General features: G+C 37.8%; 1 long non-coding RNA gene across 6 annotated transcripts in view; it reads left to right on the top strand.

The window, feature by feature from the left end:
* The first annotated feature begins 10,635 nt into the window (after positions 1-10,635).
* The window catches only part of LOC117671492 (uncharacterized), a 282,485-nt gene continuing 272,455 nt past the window's right edge, over positions 10,636-20,665 (top strand). For 3 of the 6 annotated variants that reach the window (XR_015731573.1, XR_009622801.2, XR_004592907.3), the window contains exon 1: positions 10,675-10,810. This is a non-coding gene — a long non-coding RNA (uncharacterized LOC117671492). Of the gene's footprint in view, positions 10,811-20,665 lie in introns of all 6 variants that reach the window. The other 3 variants (XR_015731571.1, XR_015731572.1, XR_015731570.1) reach the window with 2 other exon arrangements.

Consider the following 20,665-nt stretch of genomic DNA (forward strand, 5'->3'; position numbering starts at 1 on the left):
TATCCATTGTTCTTGTCTTGGCTTCTGATGTTTTGACAAATAGTTTAACCCCCTCATCTTTGTGGCAGCCCTCAAATAGCAAAACACTGTTATCATATCTTTCCTAGTCCTTCTCTTCACTAGAGACATACCCAATTCCTGCAACCTATCTTCATATGTTTTAGCCTCCAACCCCCAATAATATATGTTGCTCTTCTCTGCACTTTTCCCAGAGTCTCAACATCTTTTTTATATTGTGGTGACCAAAACTGATGCAGTAATTTTGTATAATTGTATAATTTCTACATGTACATATTGCAATATTTAAGCAAAGCTATTCCTAATGTGTACATAGGGTAACCACAAAATTTCTACGTTCTATAACTGGGCCTGGTGGCTCAGCAGACTGCTAGCACTGTGATTAACACCAGCTGCCTGCAATTACTGTAAGTTCGAATCTCACCAGGCTTAAGGTTGACTCAGCCTTCCATCCTTTCTAAGGTAGATAAATTGAGGACCCAGTTTGTGAGGGCAATAAGCTGACTGTATAAATATACAAAAGTATGAAGTCTATTGCTTAACGCATTGTAAGCTGCCCTGAGTCTCCGGAGAAGGACGGCATATAAATCAAATTAAAAAAAAAATGCAGTAAATGTCTCCTTTAACAATTCATTTTTACTATAATATTTGCAAACTTCTGTTGTTTGTACCTTTTGCCTTGTCCTATAATGCACTTGGAGGTACAGTTTTGCAAGCTAAAGAGCGTATGCCTTGCTTTACAGCCTAAAGTTTAACTGAACTTTTTATTGGGCAGTTGGGTCTTCTCCAACAAAACCACACTCTTTTCAGATTCTGTTCTGGGCCTTGTTCCAGGAGACTACTCCATAGTTCCAATCAGATTCAGCAGTTGGACACCTCTGCCAGGATGTATCCCTTGAGAACAAGCAATGGAAACTTCACACAAACTACACATATATCTAGAACTTCTACATTTTGGGGGCATGGCAACTGCTTCTCTCTTCTTGTACTTCGTTCTTCCCTTTCCATTGTATTATCTATAAAGGAACCTCTTTGTTATATGTCCAATTATCAATCATGCTGTGCTGCACACCACTTGGACCAGCCAATGCAAAATCTACATGCCTGCCTACACATGGAGGGCTTTGATGTCAAATGAACCAGCCACAGGTGCATACCACCATCCCAGAATCCCTCATTTCCCATGGGTCAGAGGAGGAGATGCTGCAGATGTCCTCTTGTATAAAGGAATGTGGAAATATTTTTGATAAAGAACAGCCTAAACCATGAAAACAAAAACAGCTCAATCCTGGCAATGTGGAAAACCTGAAAAAGAAATTGAAAATAACCCCATCTCTCCTCTCCCTTATACCAAATAGAATGGGGTGGAATTTTTATTTTCTTTTTCACAACTTCTACTTTCCCAGGACTGACATGTCATTTCCCCCTTAATGGTTCATCCATCCCTTCTTAAAGTTTATCTCCACATTCCTTGTGCTTAAAGTTCAGCATGAATATTCCCAAAATGGATGTCCAAACTTCATCTGTCTGTGTGTCTGTCTGTCTGTCTGTCTGTTTATCTATCTAGGCCAGCTAACAAAGACAATGCTTACACAACTGACTGGAAGAACAAAACAACAAGTATCAACCAACCATTAACGGGGTGGTGGTAGTAGTCAATAATCACTTTATCCCCAATGCCTGGGAGGACAACCAGCCTTTAACAATTTCCTAAACAATGACAAAATGGCAAAAAGCATCATCATCATGTTGTGTTGGCAGCTCCATCCTTTTTGGCTATGTGCAACATTGCGAGAGTGAATCTGAAGCAAAATGTTGCTTTCATCTGACTGCTTTGACCTCATCACCAGCACAACAGATGATCCCTAAATATTCACCTGAAATTTAGGAGTCCTTTTCATATGAGCAGAGAAGTTCTTTCTTACAAGGGGTCTTTTAAACATGCACCAAATAGACATATTCCCATAGCAGACTGTCCTGGGGAAGAATGTCAATGGGTGGTTTTATGTGACTCCTGTAGAATACCATTCAATTTTCTACCACATATAGGCTGATCACCATTATTTTTCCTAATAAAGCTAAGGTGTCAGGTGCAAAAGGCCTTTTCAGAGACTGAACAGCTATTACGCATATAAACATCTGGAAGAATATAAGTGGTGTGTCAAATGCTTTAGATGTTAAAAAAAGAAGAGATTTAAAACATTTAAAGCCAAAATGAATTTTTATAATCAGTCTAGCTGGTATCTTTCCAAAGCAGCTTTCCTTCTGCTTGAGTCCTGATGAACACCTATGAGAACATTTAAAATGCTCAAAAACTGACATTTGCTATGACAACGATTTTCTTAACTTTTTTAAAAAGAGCTTTATGTTAAAAATACATCCCTTTTTGGAAGAAAATCAAGTTCGTTCTTTTGGAAAGAAAACTGCTTCTCTATTTCTCTTTATTCCTGTTTTAATTGATGTAAAGTGGCTTAATTATAAAAAGCCAAAAACATTATGTAAAATCTCTTTTGTAAAGAATCTTAATGATAGAATTTAAATAATTTTAAATAAATCTCTGCACCCTAGGAATAAATAGAACTGAAATGCAAAAGAGAAAATGCTGTATTTCCAGTATTTAATTTACATGCCGATATCCTGACCCCACCAAAAAAAAAAAAACCTTTGTCATTTGTTACTAAGAAAAATCTTCAATAAGATTGAAGTCATGAGACTAAATACTGTAGCAATTAAGGAGAGGCAATTTTTCCATGGTCTTCTTGTATTGCTCCTATTTTTTTCCCAAGATGTCCAAAACATAGGGAAAACCATTGAAATCCTCTTAGGAATCCAGCACATTTCCCTCTTCTGCTTATTTGGAAGCTTAGCAGTGGTAAGAGCAGGAGCAAAAGAATGGGGAAAAGTTTTAAAAGTCTTCCTGCCTTTCTCTCCATCATACTGTTGGAAGAAATGTCCGTCTGGGTTCAGTTCCAAGTGGGGAGAAAAACACTGGAAACATGGAAACTGTTTGGAAAGATGGTTTGATGATGGACAGGACCACATGGTTTGAGGTCCTGGGCAATTGAGCACATGGGTGTGTGTGAGAGAGATATTTATATCCTCTCTTGGGCCCTGCCTTAGAGCTTCCTGTTCCTGTGTAAGGACAGATATCCTGATTGGTTGTCAGACTCCCATGGGGCCATGCAGGAGTAACTTTGTAGATTGTCTTAAGTCCCAGGCTTGGTTGAACCTTGCTGGATGATGCACTCTTCCCAGGTGCAATGTAGTGAGATGGGTAGAGGGCTAATCCTATTAAGTCCTGAGGGTGAAGATCTTTTGTTTTGTAGATAAGCTGGCCCAGCCTTCTGTCTTGTAGATATGTTGGCCCAGTCTTTCTGGGGCTATTAACAAAGGTGGGGGCTGCTTTCCAAGAGCATGTTTCTCCTTTTCTCGTCCAGGGAGATATAGTACTCTGCCTTTTTAATATTTCCTAGAATATTTCGTTCTTCTAGGAGAGAGGTGGGTGCTAACTCCCCACAATACAGTACTAGTGATGAGTTATACTAACCACAGGAATATAATTCTCCTAAGAACTCTTGCAATTCTTCAATGTTTCAGGATCTACCCCAGAAGTCCTCCTTTATAAAAACATAAGAGGAAGCATTTTGGTGGGGATGTCAACGCATGACAATGTCCTCCTGCTAAAAGCATTTGAAAACAGTTTAAATACAAATACATTTTTATGAGGGTGAGGATTCACACTCCGAGCTTGTGGGTTGGTTTCCAAATGTTTCATTAGCAGGCTAGGTAATACCTTCAAAGGAGTTTAGGGGATGTCACTGTCTGACATCTCCTAAACTCTGTTGAAGATGTTACCTAGCCTGGTAACAAAATGTTTGGAAACCAACCCACAAGCTCAGAGAACAAACCCTCACTCTCATCCTACACCCGAGCTACAGATACTTGCCACTATTGCAAAAATACACTTTTATATTTAGAAATGTTGCTGTATTTATTAGCAGCAGCTTGATATCATTGTTGATTTTAAAATTGTTTTGAAAATGTGCCTTTCTCTCATCCAAGTAAAATATTTCTTATTTGCCTTGCAGATGGCAGTTTTAAAATCATGTTGCTTATGTAGGCAGTGAACAAAACAGCAATCTATAAATCAGCATCATTGTAATATGGGGCTAGTTTTAATCTCATGTTCATTCATTGACATCACTAACAAATAGAACTTAAGTACAAGGTCAAGGAAACATGAAGACTGAAGACCTTGATAAACTAGCTGAACAATTGCTAGCTGAACAATTCTGAACAAGTTTGGCTTGATGTAGTATAAATGAACCCTACTAATATAAGTCAGAAATTATATTGAGCAATATACAGTATAAAAGTATGCATGTGTTGAGCATGGCTTCTTAGGTAGCATTCATTAGTGCAAGGCTGACAGACCTAGAAATTATTAATTTCCAGCCCACAATGCTGTGTGCCATTCTGCATGTATTTACAGTCCTTTTCACCTATTCTCCCATGCCATGCATTGATTACCTTGTTTTTGTCAATAGATAAAAACAATCACTTCATAGCTACTTAAATTCTAACATTTTTTCAGCATTTTACTCACCATGGATGCTAGATCCCAAAATTCTTTGCAGAGTTTTTAAAACGAAGATGTGGTTGCCAGGCATCAACAATTGTCTCCACCAATTGCTACAATTCCTTTTTTACCTTAACTTTTACCGTTTCTGACCAGCAACTCATGTAAAACAATCAGCAATCTAAAGCAATCAGCAACTGCTGTGGATTCAGAGGATCTGCATTTGCGTCCACAGTATACTGCATATGAATCGTCATCACCCACCTGTCCATCTTCCCTACCTGTAACATAGGAAAGCTTACCTTGGATATTAATAAACAGCAACACTGAAATGGAATGAGTTTAAGGCTGTCTGGTAAGAGAAATTTCAGATTCACATTTTACCAGATCAGAATATTAGAGAATTGCTATTTAAAAAAAGTTCTGAACAAGATAAGTTTCCTGATGTGACAAAATACAGATGAACACAAAAAGGGAGAAATTAGTTTTTTAGCAATGTACAAAAGCCTGAGTGTATTCAGTACAAGTTTTTAGACAGCAATAACTGTGCAAGACTAGCAGACTTACAAGCTACTAAACCAGGGGTGAAATCCAGCAGGTTCTAACAGGTTCTAGAGAACCAGTAGCAGAAATTTTGAGTAGTTCGGAGAACTGGCAAATACCACCTCTGGCTGACCCCAGAGTGGGGTGGGAATGGAGATTTTGCAATATCCTTCCCCTGGAGTGGGCTGGGAATGGAGATTTAGCAGTATCCTTCCCCTGCCACGCCCACCAAGCCATGCCCACAGAACCAGTAGGGAAAAAATTTGGATTTCACCCCTGTACTAAACCCAACAGTCCTTGAACTTACAACAGTTCATTTAGTGACCGTTCAATTACAACAGCATTCAAAAATGTGTTTTTCAGTGATGACCTTTGCAGCATCCCCATGAACATGAGATCAAAATTCAGATTCTTGGCAACTGATTCATATTTAGGACCATTTCTGTGTCCCAAGGTCATATGCTCACCTTTTGCAACCTTCTGAAAAGCAAAATCAACAGGGAAGCCAGATTCAATTAACAATTGGGTTACTAATTTATCAACTGCAGTGATTCAGTTAACAACTATGAAAAGAAAGGTCGTAAAATGGAGCAAAACTTTAACAACATTTAACAAACATCTCACTTAAGAACAGAAATTTTGGGCTCAATTGTGGTTGTAAGTCAAGGACTACCTGTATCTAGTTTTCAGCAGTAAATCTGTCTGGAATTGAACATTTTTGAGGTAGGCATTCATCTCAGCTTTCTTTTCTTAAAGTGATATACCCCAAACTATGGCAGAATGTAGTTTGTAATGCAAAGCAGGCATTTCACCATCTCATAACTGAAGGCTGTCATTGAAGACCCAGCCAAATCCATTTGGAAGGTGATTTGCATTGTCTTCCCAAAGTGTGCAGTACATCAACGGTTCTATGGTTTCTTCCTTTTATTTGCTTTGAGTCAATGCTTCATTTCTGAATGGTATTTAGAGCATCCCTTCAAAGCTCTGCATAGCCATAGTTATTATCTTGGACCCAACTCCTAATTTCCTCCTCACAACACCACCCAAAGCAAATAGGGAGACTGCATGAATCCAAGGGACATTCCATGGTTTAACATTACATTCAGAAACCTTTTCTCTCTTAAATAAGGGCAGAACCATACTTGCTCATCCCAAATGTTTCAGTTATCCAGAGAAAATTATCATTCTTTACAACAGTCGGTAGTTACAGAATACTGGGATAGCAAATCATGCTTCTCCCCCTCTTCCCACTTGTTTTGTCAATGCATGTAGAAGCTGGGGGGTTATTTTTCATCATTGTGGTAATTTTCACTAATCTGACAAGTATGTTACAGATGTGATTCTTCCGTTTAAAAACTAATACTCACGATTAATATGTTACAATGATGAATTGCTCATTGTAATCTGTCATCATGTGGGGAAAATTGGCATAATTAATGTACAGTTATTGTTATAAAACAGCAATTTGGTAACTCAGGATAATACAACAGAGAAGGGGGAAAAAACCTTCCTTTTTCTGTCTACAATTGATTTTATTTTGTACTTCTAAGGGACAGAGCTTTATAGAATCCAACACAATGGGCTTGTAAAAGACAGTGCACAGAATTCTGCAGACAATCCAGATATGGAACGACTTTCATAGATCTTCCACACATTTTGTCCCAGTAAGTTCCACAAATACAAAGGACAGTACTTGCTATTTAACCTCCTGCCTTACAACAAAATCAACAGAGTTGTTGTTATTGTTGCTTTTACGTAGGGTTTAGAAATGTAAGAAGCAGCCTTGAATAGACAATTAGTCCATCTAGACCCATATTGGCCACGCTAATTGGAAGCAGGATTCTAGACTTATATGAAAATGGCAAGCATTAGATCTGAGACTATGACTTTCTTGTATTCTTTTGGGAGTTAGTGACGAAAAGATCATAAGAGAAGCACTTTTTGCATGCAGCAATAAAGATGTCACTTGTATTATATTGTATTTCATTGTATCATATTTATTCATTCATTCATTTGATTTTTATTCTTTCAGTCCTGTGACTCTTGGCAATTAAAATATAACAATAAAACTAACAGTGGACAGATAGTAACTGATTCAAAAGAGATCAAAATACAATGGAAACAGTATATTAAACTACTATACAGAGAAATGTCAACATCCCAAATACCTTTGAAGATAATTATTTCTTAACAAGAACCTCTAATATTAGAAGATAAAGTTACATCAGCACTTCAGTTATTACTAAGTTAGAAGGCTACAGGAATTGATGAAATATCCACGGAAATATTGCAAGCAGAAAAAAAGAAGCAGTCAAGAAGTTATGCCAACAAATCTGGAGAATTACACAGTGGCCAACCAATTGGTAAACATCAATCTACATTCCAATATCCCAAAAAATGAAACTTTCCACAGTGTGCAAACTGTTGTACAATATCCTTAATTAGAGCCCTACATGAACAAAATGATATCAGATGTTCAAGCCAACTTTAGAAAAGGTCAAGGAACATGAGATATTATTGCTGATTCCTACTGGATAATTTAGAAAGCCAAAAAACATCCAAAAGAAGCCAGTGCATGCTTCATCAATTATAGAAAAATCTTCAATTGTGTCAATAAGGTCAATCTGTGAAAAATGCTCAGAAAAATGGGAATCCCAGAACATCTCACAGTGTTCATGAGAAATTTATATATAGGACAGGAAGCCACACTACAGATAGAACAGGAGTGTCAAACTCATGTCATCACAGTGGTGTCACGCGACGTATCAGGATCCCACCCCCCTTCAATAAACCAGGCATGGGCATGGCCAGAACGTGATGCATCTGGCCCACGGGCCAGGAGTTTGACAGCCCTGAGAGTAAACTTCACCAAGTAAACATGGTGAAACAATCTGACTCCAGGTTGACAAAGGAATGTGACAAGGCTGTGTACTATCCCCTTATTTATTCAACCTATAATCTGAATATATATTAAGGGTAGCTGGGTTGGAAGAAGCAACTTGATCGCCAACGTCCAATGACCAATATGGCACAAGAAGAAGAAATTGGGTTGGAAAAAGCATGGTTTTAAAATTGGGGGAAATAAATCAGAAAACCTGTACTATAATGATGACACTACCACTCTAGCCAAAAATGCAAAGGATCTGACAGCCCTAGTAGTAAAAGTCAAAGAGAATAGTAAAAAAATTAAATATGAAAAAGACCAAAGTAACAAAAACAAGTAGAACAACCAACCTTAGAATTGACAATGAAGGTACTGAAGGGATGGTTACTTTCTCCCTTTTAGAATCAACCATCCTAATTAAAAGAACAAGCAGCCAAGAAATACACCACAGACTAGCACCAGTGGTAGAAGAGCTATGAAAGCCTTGGAAAAGATATTCAAATGCCATGATGTATCTACTTCTACAAAGATTGCAATAGTGCAAACCATGGTATTCCCACTCTATGGAAGACAAAGTTGTAATTTATAGAAGCAAGACAGGGAAAGTACTGATTGCTCCGAACTGTAGTGTTGGAGAAGATTCCCAAGTATACCATAGACAGCCAAGAAAAAAAAACAAATGGATCACTGAACAATTCAACCCAGAGTTCTTACTGAAGGCACAAATGATCACAGTCCAATTATCCTACTTTTGGGCACGGCATGTGAAGACCCAGCTCTATGAAAAAGAGCTTGTGCTGCAAAAGGCTGAATGAAAGAGAAGAGGTTTACTAGCAGCAAGTTGGATCATGAGTGCACCATTGGGAGACTTGAAAGAACAGGTTAGGGATAGAGAATCAAGAAAAAAGATCTACATGATCACTAGGAGTTGAAAACACTTGACAACACATACTTAATCAAAGTTTTCTATAATATTCTGTTTCTATCCAAGAAAGCAAGCTTCAGCCTTTGGATCTTACTTACCTTTTGAAGCTCACCAGAAAGAGTATCAAAAACCCTCTCTTCAAAATAATATTGAGAGATGTAAATATATATTTTTAGACCTGAACTCCTTCACTAAAGCAATTTGCATCCAGAGAAACTGAGTTTTTGTTTTGTTTTTCTTGCTCATTTGTTATTCTGCCTGCATTTTGAAAATGTGCAGGTATAGTGTAGCCAGAGGTATCCCAACAATTCTTTCATTAATTCAATGCGACATTATATCTCCTGGGTCAGGGAGGAACTGCCATCTTTCCTAATGTTACACACACAGATAAAAGATGATGAAGCGTTATATGAGCCAACAGAAAAAGGGATTCTCAAAACAGCAGCATCAGAAATAAACATGATGCAAAAGTCATTCAACGAAGCCTTAGCATGAAAGCAAACTGACACAGTAGTTTATGCCTTTCATGACTCAGAGTAGCCATTTTTTTTAAAAAAAAATGGAAAGCTTCTATGTATGACAAATGAAAGCACAGCAGATAAAGCTTTAATTAGCATGAAACCATGCTGATGAGAACTTGCTGAATTTCATTCATCCATGAAGCTATTAAAAGTAAAGCAGCACTGTCAGTCAAAAACAGACAATTCTAAAAAAATGTATTGCCCCATGTTTACTGAGAAATAAATCATTGTTTTCACTGGGATTTAACTTTAGTATGGTTTGAGCCTAATCCTAAAGTGTTTATCCCAAAGTGTCATTCCATTCAATTATGTTTACTTTCTACTACATTACTGTTGTAACCTTCAACTGGCAACACTTGCAGTTACAGACTAATAATTCCACATCAAACAAATTCTTGCAATTAGTTAAAGGAAAATGGTAGGGCGAGGGATGCCAACTTTATTGTTGTTTTTGCAGCCAGGAAACATGCAAAATTTGGGCTGGGATCCATTTATGAAACAAAGTATTTCCAGCACAAGTAACAAGGATTATGTAAAATATGAGAATGTGATTCATTTTAAAGGATGCTTTTAGGGCTGTCATTCTCCTATCCCTGGCAGTTTGACAATGATTTCATCATCTGCTTTGGGATACAAATTCAGCCAGTCCTTTTCCAGCTTAAAGACAAAGGGATGGTAAGCTTCATTTGCTAAGCATCTGTCCAGAATCTGATTGTTTGGAGTGGGGGAAGGGCCTCATTTGTTAAGACGGTTGCCAACTGACCCAAAGACTATCCGTCTAAGCAGCTCTTATGTCCTGACACTAAGTTAAGGCTTCAGTATGACACTTCTCTTCACATGACATGCATCAAGCAAATGCAAGTATAAAGGCCACCTTAAAAGTTGACAACTTTTCAGGTGGAATCTGCACTCTTATTTCACAATGTTTTGGCTATTCCGAAACTTTATAAAGAATTTTCAAACCAACAATTATTTCTAACCTTATTTTGACTACAACAACTTTTGCTCGGAGTGGACAAAAGTAAAGCAGCGAATTGCTGTGACAAAGCTTTTCTTAAAATATAAATAATGTTAACCAGTCGCTGATCTTCCATAAATCTGGGGAAGCCTCCGCAACCACTTAAAAATAGGGATGGAGTAAATAATTAAATATATAAATAAAGAAGGGAAACAGAGTCGCGGGGGGGGGGGAGATCGCTGTGAGCGGGAAAGCCAGAAGCAGAGGAATTAGCTAAACAAAAGAAATCATGGCGGAGCGTTTCTATTTGGCACCCTCAAAGGCTGTGAGGATTGTGGACTGGAAAAACTCTCCCAGAGGGCAAGAGTGTCGCTGCGGCCGGGTAAGTGGGACAGCAACCCGGGGGCAACGGTGAAAAACCCTTCCTGAGTCCCCCTTTCTCCTTTCAAAAAGCCCCTTTCCCCGCTGGCTCCCTTAGCCTCCGCTCCCCTATTCCCTAGGACAGGACTGGGAGCTAATGGGTTGTAGCCGCGTCATAGGACGGGAAGGTTTTCTGGTCGTTTACGCAACGACCGGAGCGCGCGACGTGTGCCAAAGCGTGTGGCTTTGCGCAACGGCCGGGGCGCATCGGGGCGCTCGGTCTTCTAAGTAGAAACTCAGAGGGGGGCTGGATCTCGCAAGCGAGGGTTGCAGCTCTCCTGTTTTCAGCAAATGAACTCGCGGAGTGGGAGGGGGGGCTTTGAAAGGCAGCCAGAGGTCCTCACCCTGCCGTCTGGCAAAGGAGTTTGGCTGCGCCTGTTCGTTTGGAGAGAGGGAACAAGGCAGGCGAATAAGGCGGGATCCTGTCTTCTGGGAGAAGGACGAGGAGAAACGGGGGTGGGGGGTGGGGGGCGGACGACGGACGGAGGAAAGCCCTCTTGCTTTTTCAGAGAGCGCCCTTGTGGATTGTATTTCCAAGTGAAGCGTAGAGAAGAAAACAGGTGCTTAGCTTTAAAGGGGACGAGGCGTGCCGGGCGTTTTGGTTTTCCCAGTGAGGTTCGATTAGGTCAACCAAACCGCTGTGACTTCCTTTGTCATAAACGAGCATCCGATGACGGAGTTGTATGATAAAACAGATCAATTTCTGAGCACACATACAGTAGTTGTCCTTCCTGCATTGCAGAATAAGCAACAAAGCCCTATTTTTTACTTGTCGGTTGGTTAACATTCTATCAAAAAATACCAAACAGACATCTTATACTGATGGAAGAGAATTTGCAGCTCAAAGTTAAATTCTGTTCTTGGTTGTTTTCTTGCAGACGTTTTTATTACCAAACTAAGTAACATTATCAGTGTTAGAAGGGAGTGAGTTTTGCTTTCTTTATATGCTAGTGGCTTGCCCTGTCATGTTGCAGTGAGTGTTCTTGATGGGTCCTTCATTGGGCTGTTGTTTGCTATTAGCTTGTTTGTCTGTTACCTAGTTTCAAACATCTACAAGAAAACAACCAAGCTAGTCAAAGCACCAGGGACCCTACCGATATCTAATGCTACAACATGTTACACATTTATTCCATTTTGTTCAATAAGAAGTAGATATCTGGGCAGTGTACAAAATGCCCTCCTGCCATCTTGCTTTCCAATTCAAAATGCCCTCTTACAATATCATTGTTCACTTTTCAGCCTGGCTTGCAGCCCATGATATTTTTAGTTGTTCCCTCACCAACATACCAATTTGAGCTAGTTCTCCTTAGCTTCTGAGATCAGTCAAGATCTCCTAGGTACTGGGTAGTTGTAATGATGTTTGTGCATGCAGTACAATTTTAAAAAATACTAAAACATGCAATAATACTGATAATAAAATACTTTGCATTTTCTACCATGCTGTCACAGATTGGGCACATAAAAATCACTTCACTATAGCTATCTTCTTTGGACTATGCTTCAATACAGTATGAGGGACTAAAAATGTGTTGCAGAGTGTTTATGCACCAAAGTTCAAAATACAAAGCAGAGCAACACAGGATTGGCTGGATGTTTTCAAGCATCACTACCAAAGAACAAAAAAAACCAGTATCTTTATTGATCTATGAAACTACTGTACAAGTGTTAGTAACCCAGGAAAATGTTGAGCATTGATTCTTCATATATTTCAGAGGCAGTTTTTGCATTTGGAAATGCAAAACCATACACCCCAGGAAGAATATGAGCACGTAACATTATCAGTCTTCTCTGTTGCCTACAAGAACAGATCCAGGCAGGAAATTTAGTGCTTCCGGAAAGGAGATGAAGCAAAAGTAGAATATTCTTTTACACAAAGTCTGATTTTGAAGGATATGGCTCTTGGGTTTTGTGAACTGCTATTAAAGAGGACTTCCATTCCCCTTATAATATTCCATTTACCATGAAATACTTTTCTTTTACATTTTAGATAAAATATAGATAAAATATACATTTAGATAAAATATATAAAAGAGCTGAGGTGGCACAGTGGTTAGAGTGCAGTACTGCAGGCTACTTCAGCTGACTGCTAGCTGCAGTTTGGCAGTTCAAATCTCACCGGCTCAAGGTTGACTCAGCCTTCCATCCTTCCGAGGTGGGTAAAATGAGGACCCAGATTGTTGGAGGCAATATGTTGACTCTGTAAACCACTTAGAGAGGGCTGTTAAAACACTACAAAGTCTATATAAGTCTAAATGCTATTGCTATTGCTATTCAGTGTCTTGCAGAAGACTCACTGGAATGAAAACTTTGGGAGGATCAAGGATGATGGTGTGGGTATTCCATAGATAAATAGTGCTTTTCTATAGGCTAGAATTTCACCATATTTCATCCCACTCCAGGGGAAGGATACTGCAAAATCCCCATTCCCTCCCCACTCCTGGGGGAAGGATATTGCAAAATCTCCATTCCCACCCCACTCTGGGGCCAGCCAGAGGTGGTATTTCCCAGCTCTCCGAACTACTCAAAATTTCCGCTACTGATTCTCAAGAACCTGTCAGAACCTGCTGAATTTCACCCCTGTTCCTATCTCTTCTGGACTTTCCAGTGCCTTTCTTTCTATGTCTCTATAGCACCTGCTTTAGCACTTTCTATGTCTCTGTACCACCTGCTATAGCACTTCCAAAACACTTCTGCCTGAAAAACATATGTTTGGACCAAACACACATTTTATTATAGACAAGGAGCACCAGAAACTAGCCATCTTTTGAATATCCCCATTGAATATATACTACTTACTGCTTTTTGTTCAGTTCAAACTTTATTTCGGTCAAAAACAAGTATAGAACAAAACAATTAACAACATGTTTAAAAGTAAGAGAGGAAGGCTAGACGTATAGAACTTAAGCTAAAAAGATAGTATAGAGTACTATTACTATATCTCTAAAGCTAAAAAACTATTTTAAGCTCAGTCTACAATAAAGATATTTACATAAATCAAAACATTTTCTATAATACCTATCACTACTACATCATTATCCTAGCCCTCATTTTTAGAACTTGTTGCTCTTCCCTTTTCTACATCATTTCAAGAAGGAAGTTTTGGGGAACTGAATCCAGAGTAGACCTGTTTAAAATGATGGAATATTTGTCATTATGAAATTAAATCCCATTCATTACAGGGGGTCTAGTTTTAGTATGACTAAATCTGGTACAAACAACTAACTATTAGAAATCAAATTGGTTCCCTTGACAAGCTCATGTCAATGTAAATGTAAGCATTTCTACTCATTCAACTTTTGATTAGACTCTCTTAGGGCATTCAGATACATTAGATGTTATTGTAAGTAATGTATCACTTACGTTTTTTTTAAAGGTAAAATTGAAGCTCATTTAATTGATGTGAGATTCTGATGATCAAAACATATAGACATGTAAAATGTATTGCTAGGATAATTACTATCACTGTGTTCCCTGTGCACTTATTGTCAAACAGTTTTATAGGAGGAAAAAGTATTAAAGAACTGGGACATTGCCAAGTAGCACATATTTAGTGGCATAGTTGACTTCTCTCTCTCCCTGAATACAGTATACACCTACACATACATTTTTCTATGCAGCCATATTCAAAGACAAAAACAATTAAAGTGATTATTTACAGTAATAAAAACACAACTTAAACATATATTAAACTGTCTTTAAAAGGTCAAGACATCAACATAAGTAAATTAAAGCACATTAGAAATGGTCAAAGTAAGCTACTACAGTAAAAAAAAAAAGTCTAGCAGTAATTAGTATTCAATATTAAAGTGAATCTTAGTTGCTCATATTCGGAAGGGGTGGTACACTACATTACTCTTTCAGTGTTACTTCTAATAGAGATGAAGTACAGAACTAAATCTTCCTTATCACTGAAATTTATTTTATTTATTTATTTATTTATTGAATTTATATTGCTGCCTATTCGCTCATGGCGACTCAAGGCAGCTTACAGAATATAAAACCACATTTAAAACAATAAAAACTATCAAAAAGAATCAAATAAATTAATATAATACAAGATAACAAAATCACCCCCACCTCTTGGTGACTGTGATTAAGAGTGAGGCTGAAGATTGATCCTAAAATAAGCAGGGGAGATTCCTGTATGGGTTTTCTATCAAGTTAGCGGACCGGGAAGTTCAAATACTCCATATATTTCTGTAGAGTTTCTCTTGGTATTTCCTCCACTAGTCTTGTTCACCTGATGATGTGGCATCTCTTGCTTTGCTGTCTCACTCCCACTTTTTTTATATATACTCAAGTGAAGATTTTTTTGCCCATTTGTCTTTTTTTTTTTTTTTATTGAAAAGGTTTTCAAATACAAATTTTTCCCCCTTTTTCCCCCCCCTCCCCCCCCTCCCTAACCCCCCCTCCCCACCCTTCCCCCCCTGTGACTTCTTCGTAACAAAAAAAAACCCTAATTCATAACAGATTACTTACTCCCTCCTCAAAATACTGACCTTTACTTACTAAGAGTATTATAAATCCCCCTTTATCCATACATTTCAGAAAAGAAGAAGAGAAAAAAAAAAACAAAAAAAAAACAAACACATTATACTATAACTATTATAAAATAACTCTAATTTAGCATAATGGTGTTTTATATCTATGCATTATTGCAACAATTCAAAACCACCTTCCACTTTAAAACTATACAATAAGTCCTACTTTAATAACATTTCAAAGCGGGCTCCCCATAAAATCTAATTTAACATTTATTCCACTCTATCCATTTCCTCCACTCCCCTAAATGTATCACTTAAAAATCCCTTTTCTTAAACTAATCAATCTGTAGCTAGCTTATTCACCCACTGTCTTACAAATTTACCATACACAACAATTCTTGATATCTTTAATTCACTGCCCACACTGCTTAAAAATATATATATATATATATTCCATTATATCTAAATAAAAAAAGAAAAGACAATAACTTTAAATTTATAGTCCATATAATATCTTCTTGAAGTCTTTCCACTGGATTGTTAAAACCAACATCCATAATAGGGTGACATAGCTTGCGGATGCAACAGTTTATTCAAGATCTCCAATCATATCTGCCCCCATCAGTAGTAAACATCTTCTTATATATATAAAAGTAAAAACAACCACCCGAGTGACATTATAGTTGTATTCCATATAATAATAATTGTGGGTTTCATCAGGATTATTAATTTCCATCATCGTATTGGGTAACAACCCGATCTTCTGCATGTCCCAATGTGATTCTCTTGCCTTATAATTCAAGATAATTATAATATATTTATCAACACAAAAAGAAGTTTCAAAGTAGATAATTCAAAACCATCAATTTGAGGCTCTTTCCATGTCCCAAAATTACGGCAATGCAGAGATCTGCCACTATCCTCAGGATGATATTGACCAATATGTCGCCTCCTCTATGTTTTCACATAATCATTCATATTTTAAAATCACTGGCTTCACTGTTGCTTGGGTTAGAAATTTCTATTTTTGTACAACCTATTTCTTTTTTTGTTTTCTTTTTGTGGGTTTGACCTCCATCCTAATTTTTTGTGTCTCGCATTTCTTTTTTATCCCTTGTATATCCTCTAATTGGTTTCCATGCTTGTCCTTGCCTTGATAAGTCATCACATTAAAATCAGATGGCACTTCTCTCAAATTTGTAGATAATCCAGCTGGGGTATCCGATAAATCCAAAGGCAATTTATCTGGTACAGTCTCTGTCTTTAGTTCCAGCTCCTTCTGCTTATCCTGTATTATATCTGAAGACGTTAAATTCATTTTCAACCTATTTTGATAAAATTCTTCCGCCCTTTCAACAGTATTTAACTGGTATCTTTCTCCTTGATATCTCAATATAATACCAACTGGGACGTCCCACCGGAATTGAATATTTCTCCTTTTTAACTCAGACACCAGAAAGCCAAATTTCTTCCTTTCCATTAGTATCTTAGGTGGGAGTTCCTTGTAAATCCAAATCTTTCTTCCATACAATTGCAAATTAGAATTGAAGGAATTTTGCACAATTTTATTCCTAATTTCTTTATCTGAAAAATAGATTACCACATCTCTAGGCAATTGCCTTTGCTTGGCAGTCCAGGAGTTTATTCGATAAGCTCTATCAATCCTACAAAACACTTCCTCAGGTTGAATCTTTAAAATCCCAGCTAGAAATTCAGAAGATATTTTCCTTAAGTCATCTCTGTTATTTTCCTGCAAACCTCTAAGTCTTATTGCATATTCTGTGAAATTATATTGTATCTTTAGAACCTCTTTTTGAATCCTCTGTTCCAGATATTCTACATTACCAGACTTTTGGTCAGCATCCATTTTAAATTTTTCTTCTGAACTATAATCCTGAATATTTAACAAATCATTTTCAATTTTTTGAATTCTATTGTCCAATTTATCTTGAATTTCATCCATTTTTGACTCTAGTAAATTAGTATTTGTATCCAACCGAATCATGAATTCTGACAATTTTAAAATTTTTTGCTGCAAAAAGTCAAACTTGGATTTCACCAATTCCTTAGTTTCCTGCTTAAATTTTTCAAGTTGCTGATTCACAATCTCATCCCTTCTTTCAATCTCCTCTAAGAGAAATTCTATTATATTAAAATCAGGTTTCTGGGACTGAAGAGTTAAAACTTGTTGCTTTAAATTCTTAGTGGGGGAATCCCCCCCACCTATTTGTTTGTCTGACTTCACAAGCCTCAGTGCCATGTTTCCGCCTAAGCAGGCTTTGTTAGAAGAAGAAAAAAAAAAAAAACAAGACAAAAGACTTCCAGCCAGCAACACTCAAGCCTCCAGGGAAAAAAGAGAAAAACAAAAACAGGAGCGGAGTTTTGTCTACAAATGTAGCCAGTGGTATTTATTCCGCTACATTGTAATAATAAAAAACGGAAGAACTTTCCCTCTCAAACTCTTCTCCAGCCGCGGCAGACGCCATTTTAAAAAGAAACTTTTTTCCTCTTTCTCTTCCTCTATTCTCTTAAGTAATTTTTAAAAGATAAGTAAAATACTTGCGCTTCAGTATTACAGGTCCAGCTCACATTTTCTTTGAGTAATCTGTCAAATTCGCAGGCTTGCTTTTGACGCCTGGCTCTGCATTAGCAGAGGTCTCCCAAAGCCCGGAGCAGCGGCTGGGGATATGGGGCATCTCATCCGCTCCATCCCAAAAGTAAAAGAAAAACTTTTGGGACTCTGCAGAGAGTTCTACCCACCCCTGCCGGCTCTATCTCCGTTTCCTCATGGGAACGGAGTTTTTTCGAGCCGCCGTTCCGTTGTGAAGGCGGCTCTGACAGGCAGTGGAAGCTGACGATCCCAAAGGAACGTCTGGCGGCGGCCAGCAGCAAACAGGAAGTCCCCTTTGCCCATTTGTCTTGATTCCAAGAACCTGCTGCCAAAGCGATGGAGAATTAGGTTCCAGCGGCTTACGTACACATTCTCATTCCAGGCTGACAGCATCTGTGAGCTTATCACTATCATACAAGTAATAATATTAGATGTAGAACCTGTACTCCAATTTGCATATCCTTCCGAAGCATTTCCAGTAAATTTGATTTAATTGATTCCCCAGAATCTTCTGTAATTTATTTTGACTTTGGATTTGCATTTCAACTTGTTATAACTGGGAACTTGACTGGTAAAGAAATTAATGTTATAGTAAAATTTCCACTTAAAGTTGCTTAACAACTTTTGCTAAGTATAAGTGTAATGTTGCTTAGCAACTTAGCAACTAAAGTTTTGGAGGTCCTGAAACATTCCCTGAACTACTATTATTATGTCTTGAAAACTTCATCCATTCATCCATTCTATTCTTGATCCATTTTTAATCAGTGCTTTGTTTGGCACAATGCATCCTTTCACTTTGACTTCTTTCTACTGTTATGTAATCCTAGCCAAAGATCACATTATGAATATTTTTATTTATTTTGTCATTACATTTATATTTTCCCTTCCTTGTAGAAGGTCAAGGCACCATATCTAGCACTCTTACAGTATCTCCTTGCAATCTCAGCTCTGTAAGGAAGATTGAGCTGATAGCGGCTAATTGAAGCTCACTTACCTTCCCTATCTGTTCTACCTTAACAATTGGGTTTTCCAGCTTTTGACCAACATCTTCATCTTCTTATGCTGCACTAGCACTTATAATGGCATTAACCATGCTACAGTGCCAACATCATTTATCACAAAAGAATCTGGTTGAAAGTAATACGAATAAGAATAATCTAACGAGTGAAGGAATAAATATTTCTCAGTTCTCTGCTCTTGGTCCCAAATCAAAGGGTCATTTTGACTCTATACTAACTACCTTTAGTCACTTCCAACCAAAAGTAATGTTGGGGTAAGTGGATGGTCTAACATGTCATAAGACAGCATCATTTATGTTCAAGCTAAATTTGTTTCCTCCATTTTTTTTTTGTTGCCAATTTTGGAAGCACGTCTAATGTAGAGCATTCAGAATTCAGTGTAAAACTTTCAGCTAATAGGAGTTAGCATGTGTATTGAGAGGGAAGAAATCTCAAAACTGTTGCTGGATTTGTCTTCCAACATGCTGCATATATAATAGACAGACTCTCCCAGACTATAAGTGGACAGTAAGATATTATGACATGAATATATATTTTGGAGTGTTGAGCAAAATGAGAATTTCATGCATTGGCAATATAGTGTGACGAGTTGTATCTGGCATGACCTTGTGCTTACAGTGGGAAGCTGAGACATAATGAATTCTGCAGAAAACCTAGTGCACAAAAATCACAGGACATTTCTCATTTTATTTCGCTGATAATACTCTCCTCATTTAATGCCATGTCTATACATTTTCTTGCATGCATCACGTAAGAAGGGAGTTAGAGGACAAGGCACCATAGGTACAGTATCTGATACACCACTTCTGGATAATTTTTAAATATTCCAATTAGAGAAAAAAATCTATTGATTTTCAAAACTTATTAAAAGAATTAACATATTAGGTATCCCAGTTTAACATGGCAGCTACACATTTATCAACAAAAACATTGTTGTGATGGTCACTGAGATAATGTTTCCTAAAAATAAATGAAGACTTCAGATTCCAAACAGATCAGATTTTAAATCTTCATTCACAGCAATGTATCATGAAACTCTTTGTCCATATTGTTGTATTCATGTGGGTTCCTCTATGCCAATAGCTTTATCCTTTTTTGATGCACAAAGGAGTGATAGGCAAGATTCAATCCCCAAAGCTTTTCAACCTAGTTTAGAGATATATAGTATATGGAGAAGTCAAGCTCAATAATAGAGGTAAGAAGAAAGAAGAATTGTCTGATCATAAACCACCCTTGTGTTGCAGATCCCCCCCCCCCAAAAAGCTACATCGGCAAGAATGTTGAATCATGATCAAGTGATGTCAATAGTCATTTCTGTTCTGTATTGGTCAGACCATATTTTGTATGGTCTGTATGTATGTTGCTGATCCAGTTCTGGGCACTGCTTTGATAAAGTGGATTTTATCCAGAGGAAAGCAGCCAAGATGAGACATTGGCAGGAACTAAAATGTTATGAGGAATGGTTGGAAATGTTGATGCAGTGGTGGGTTGCTCCCGGTTTGGTCCGGTTCTTGTGAACCGGTAGTAACGGCGGCAAGAGGCTCCACCTACCTGCCTGGATGTCATCATGAATGATCTGCGCACACGTGCACTCCCGTTGTGAACCGGTAGTGGAGGTAAGTAGAACCCACCCCTGTGTTGGTGTATTTAGCCCGGAGAGGAAAATTCTCAGGTAACATATCAAATATCTAAAGGGCAAATAT

Source organism: Pantherophis guttatus, chromosome 1, assembly GCF_059756535.1.
Source record: "Pantherophis guttatus breed Tessera chromosome 1, ASM5975653v1, whole genome shotgun sequence".
Taxonomy (NCBI): domain Eukaryota; kingdom Metazoa; phylum Chordata; class Lepidosauria; order Squamata; family Colubridae; genus Pantherophis; species Pantherophis guttatus.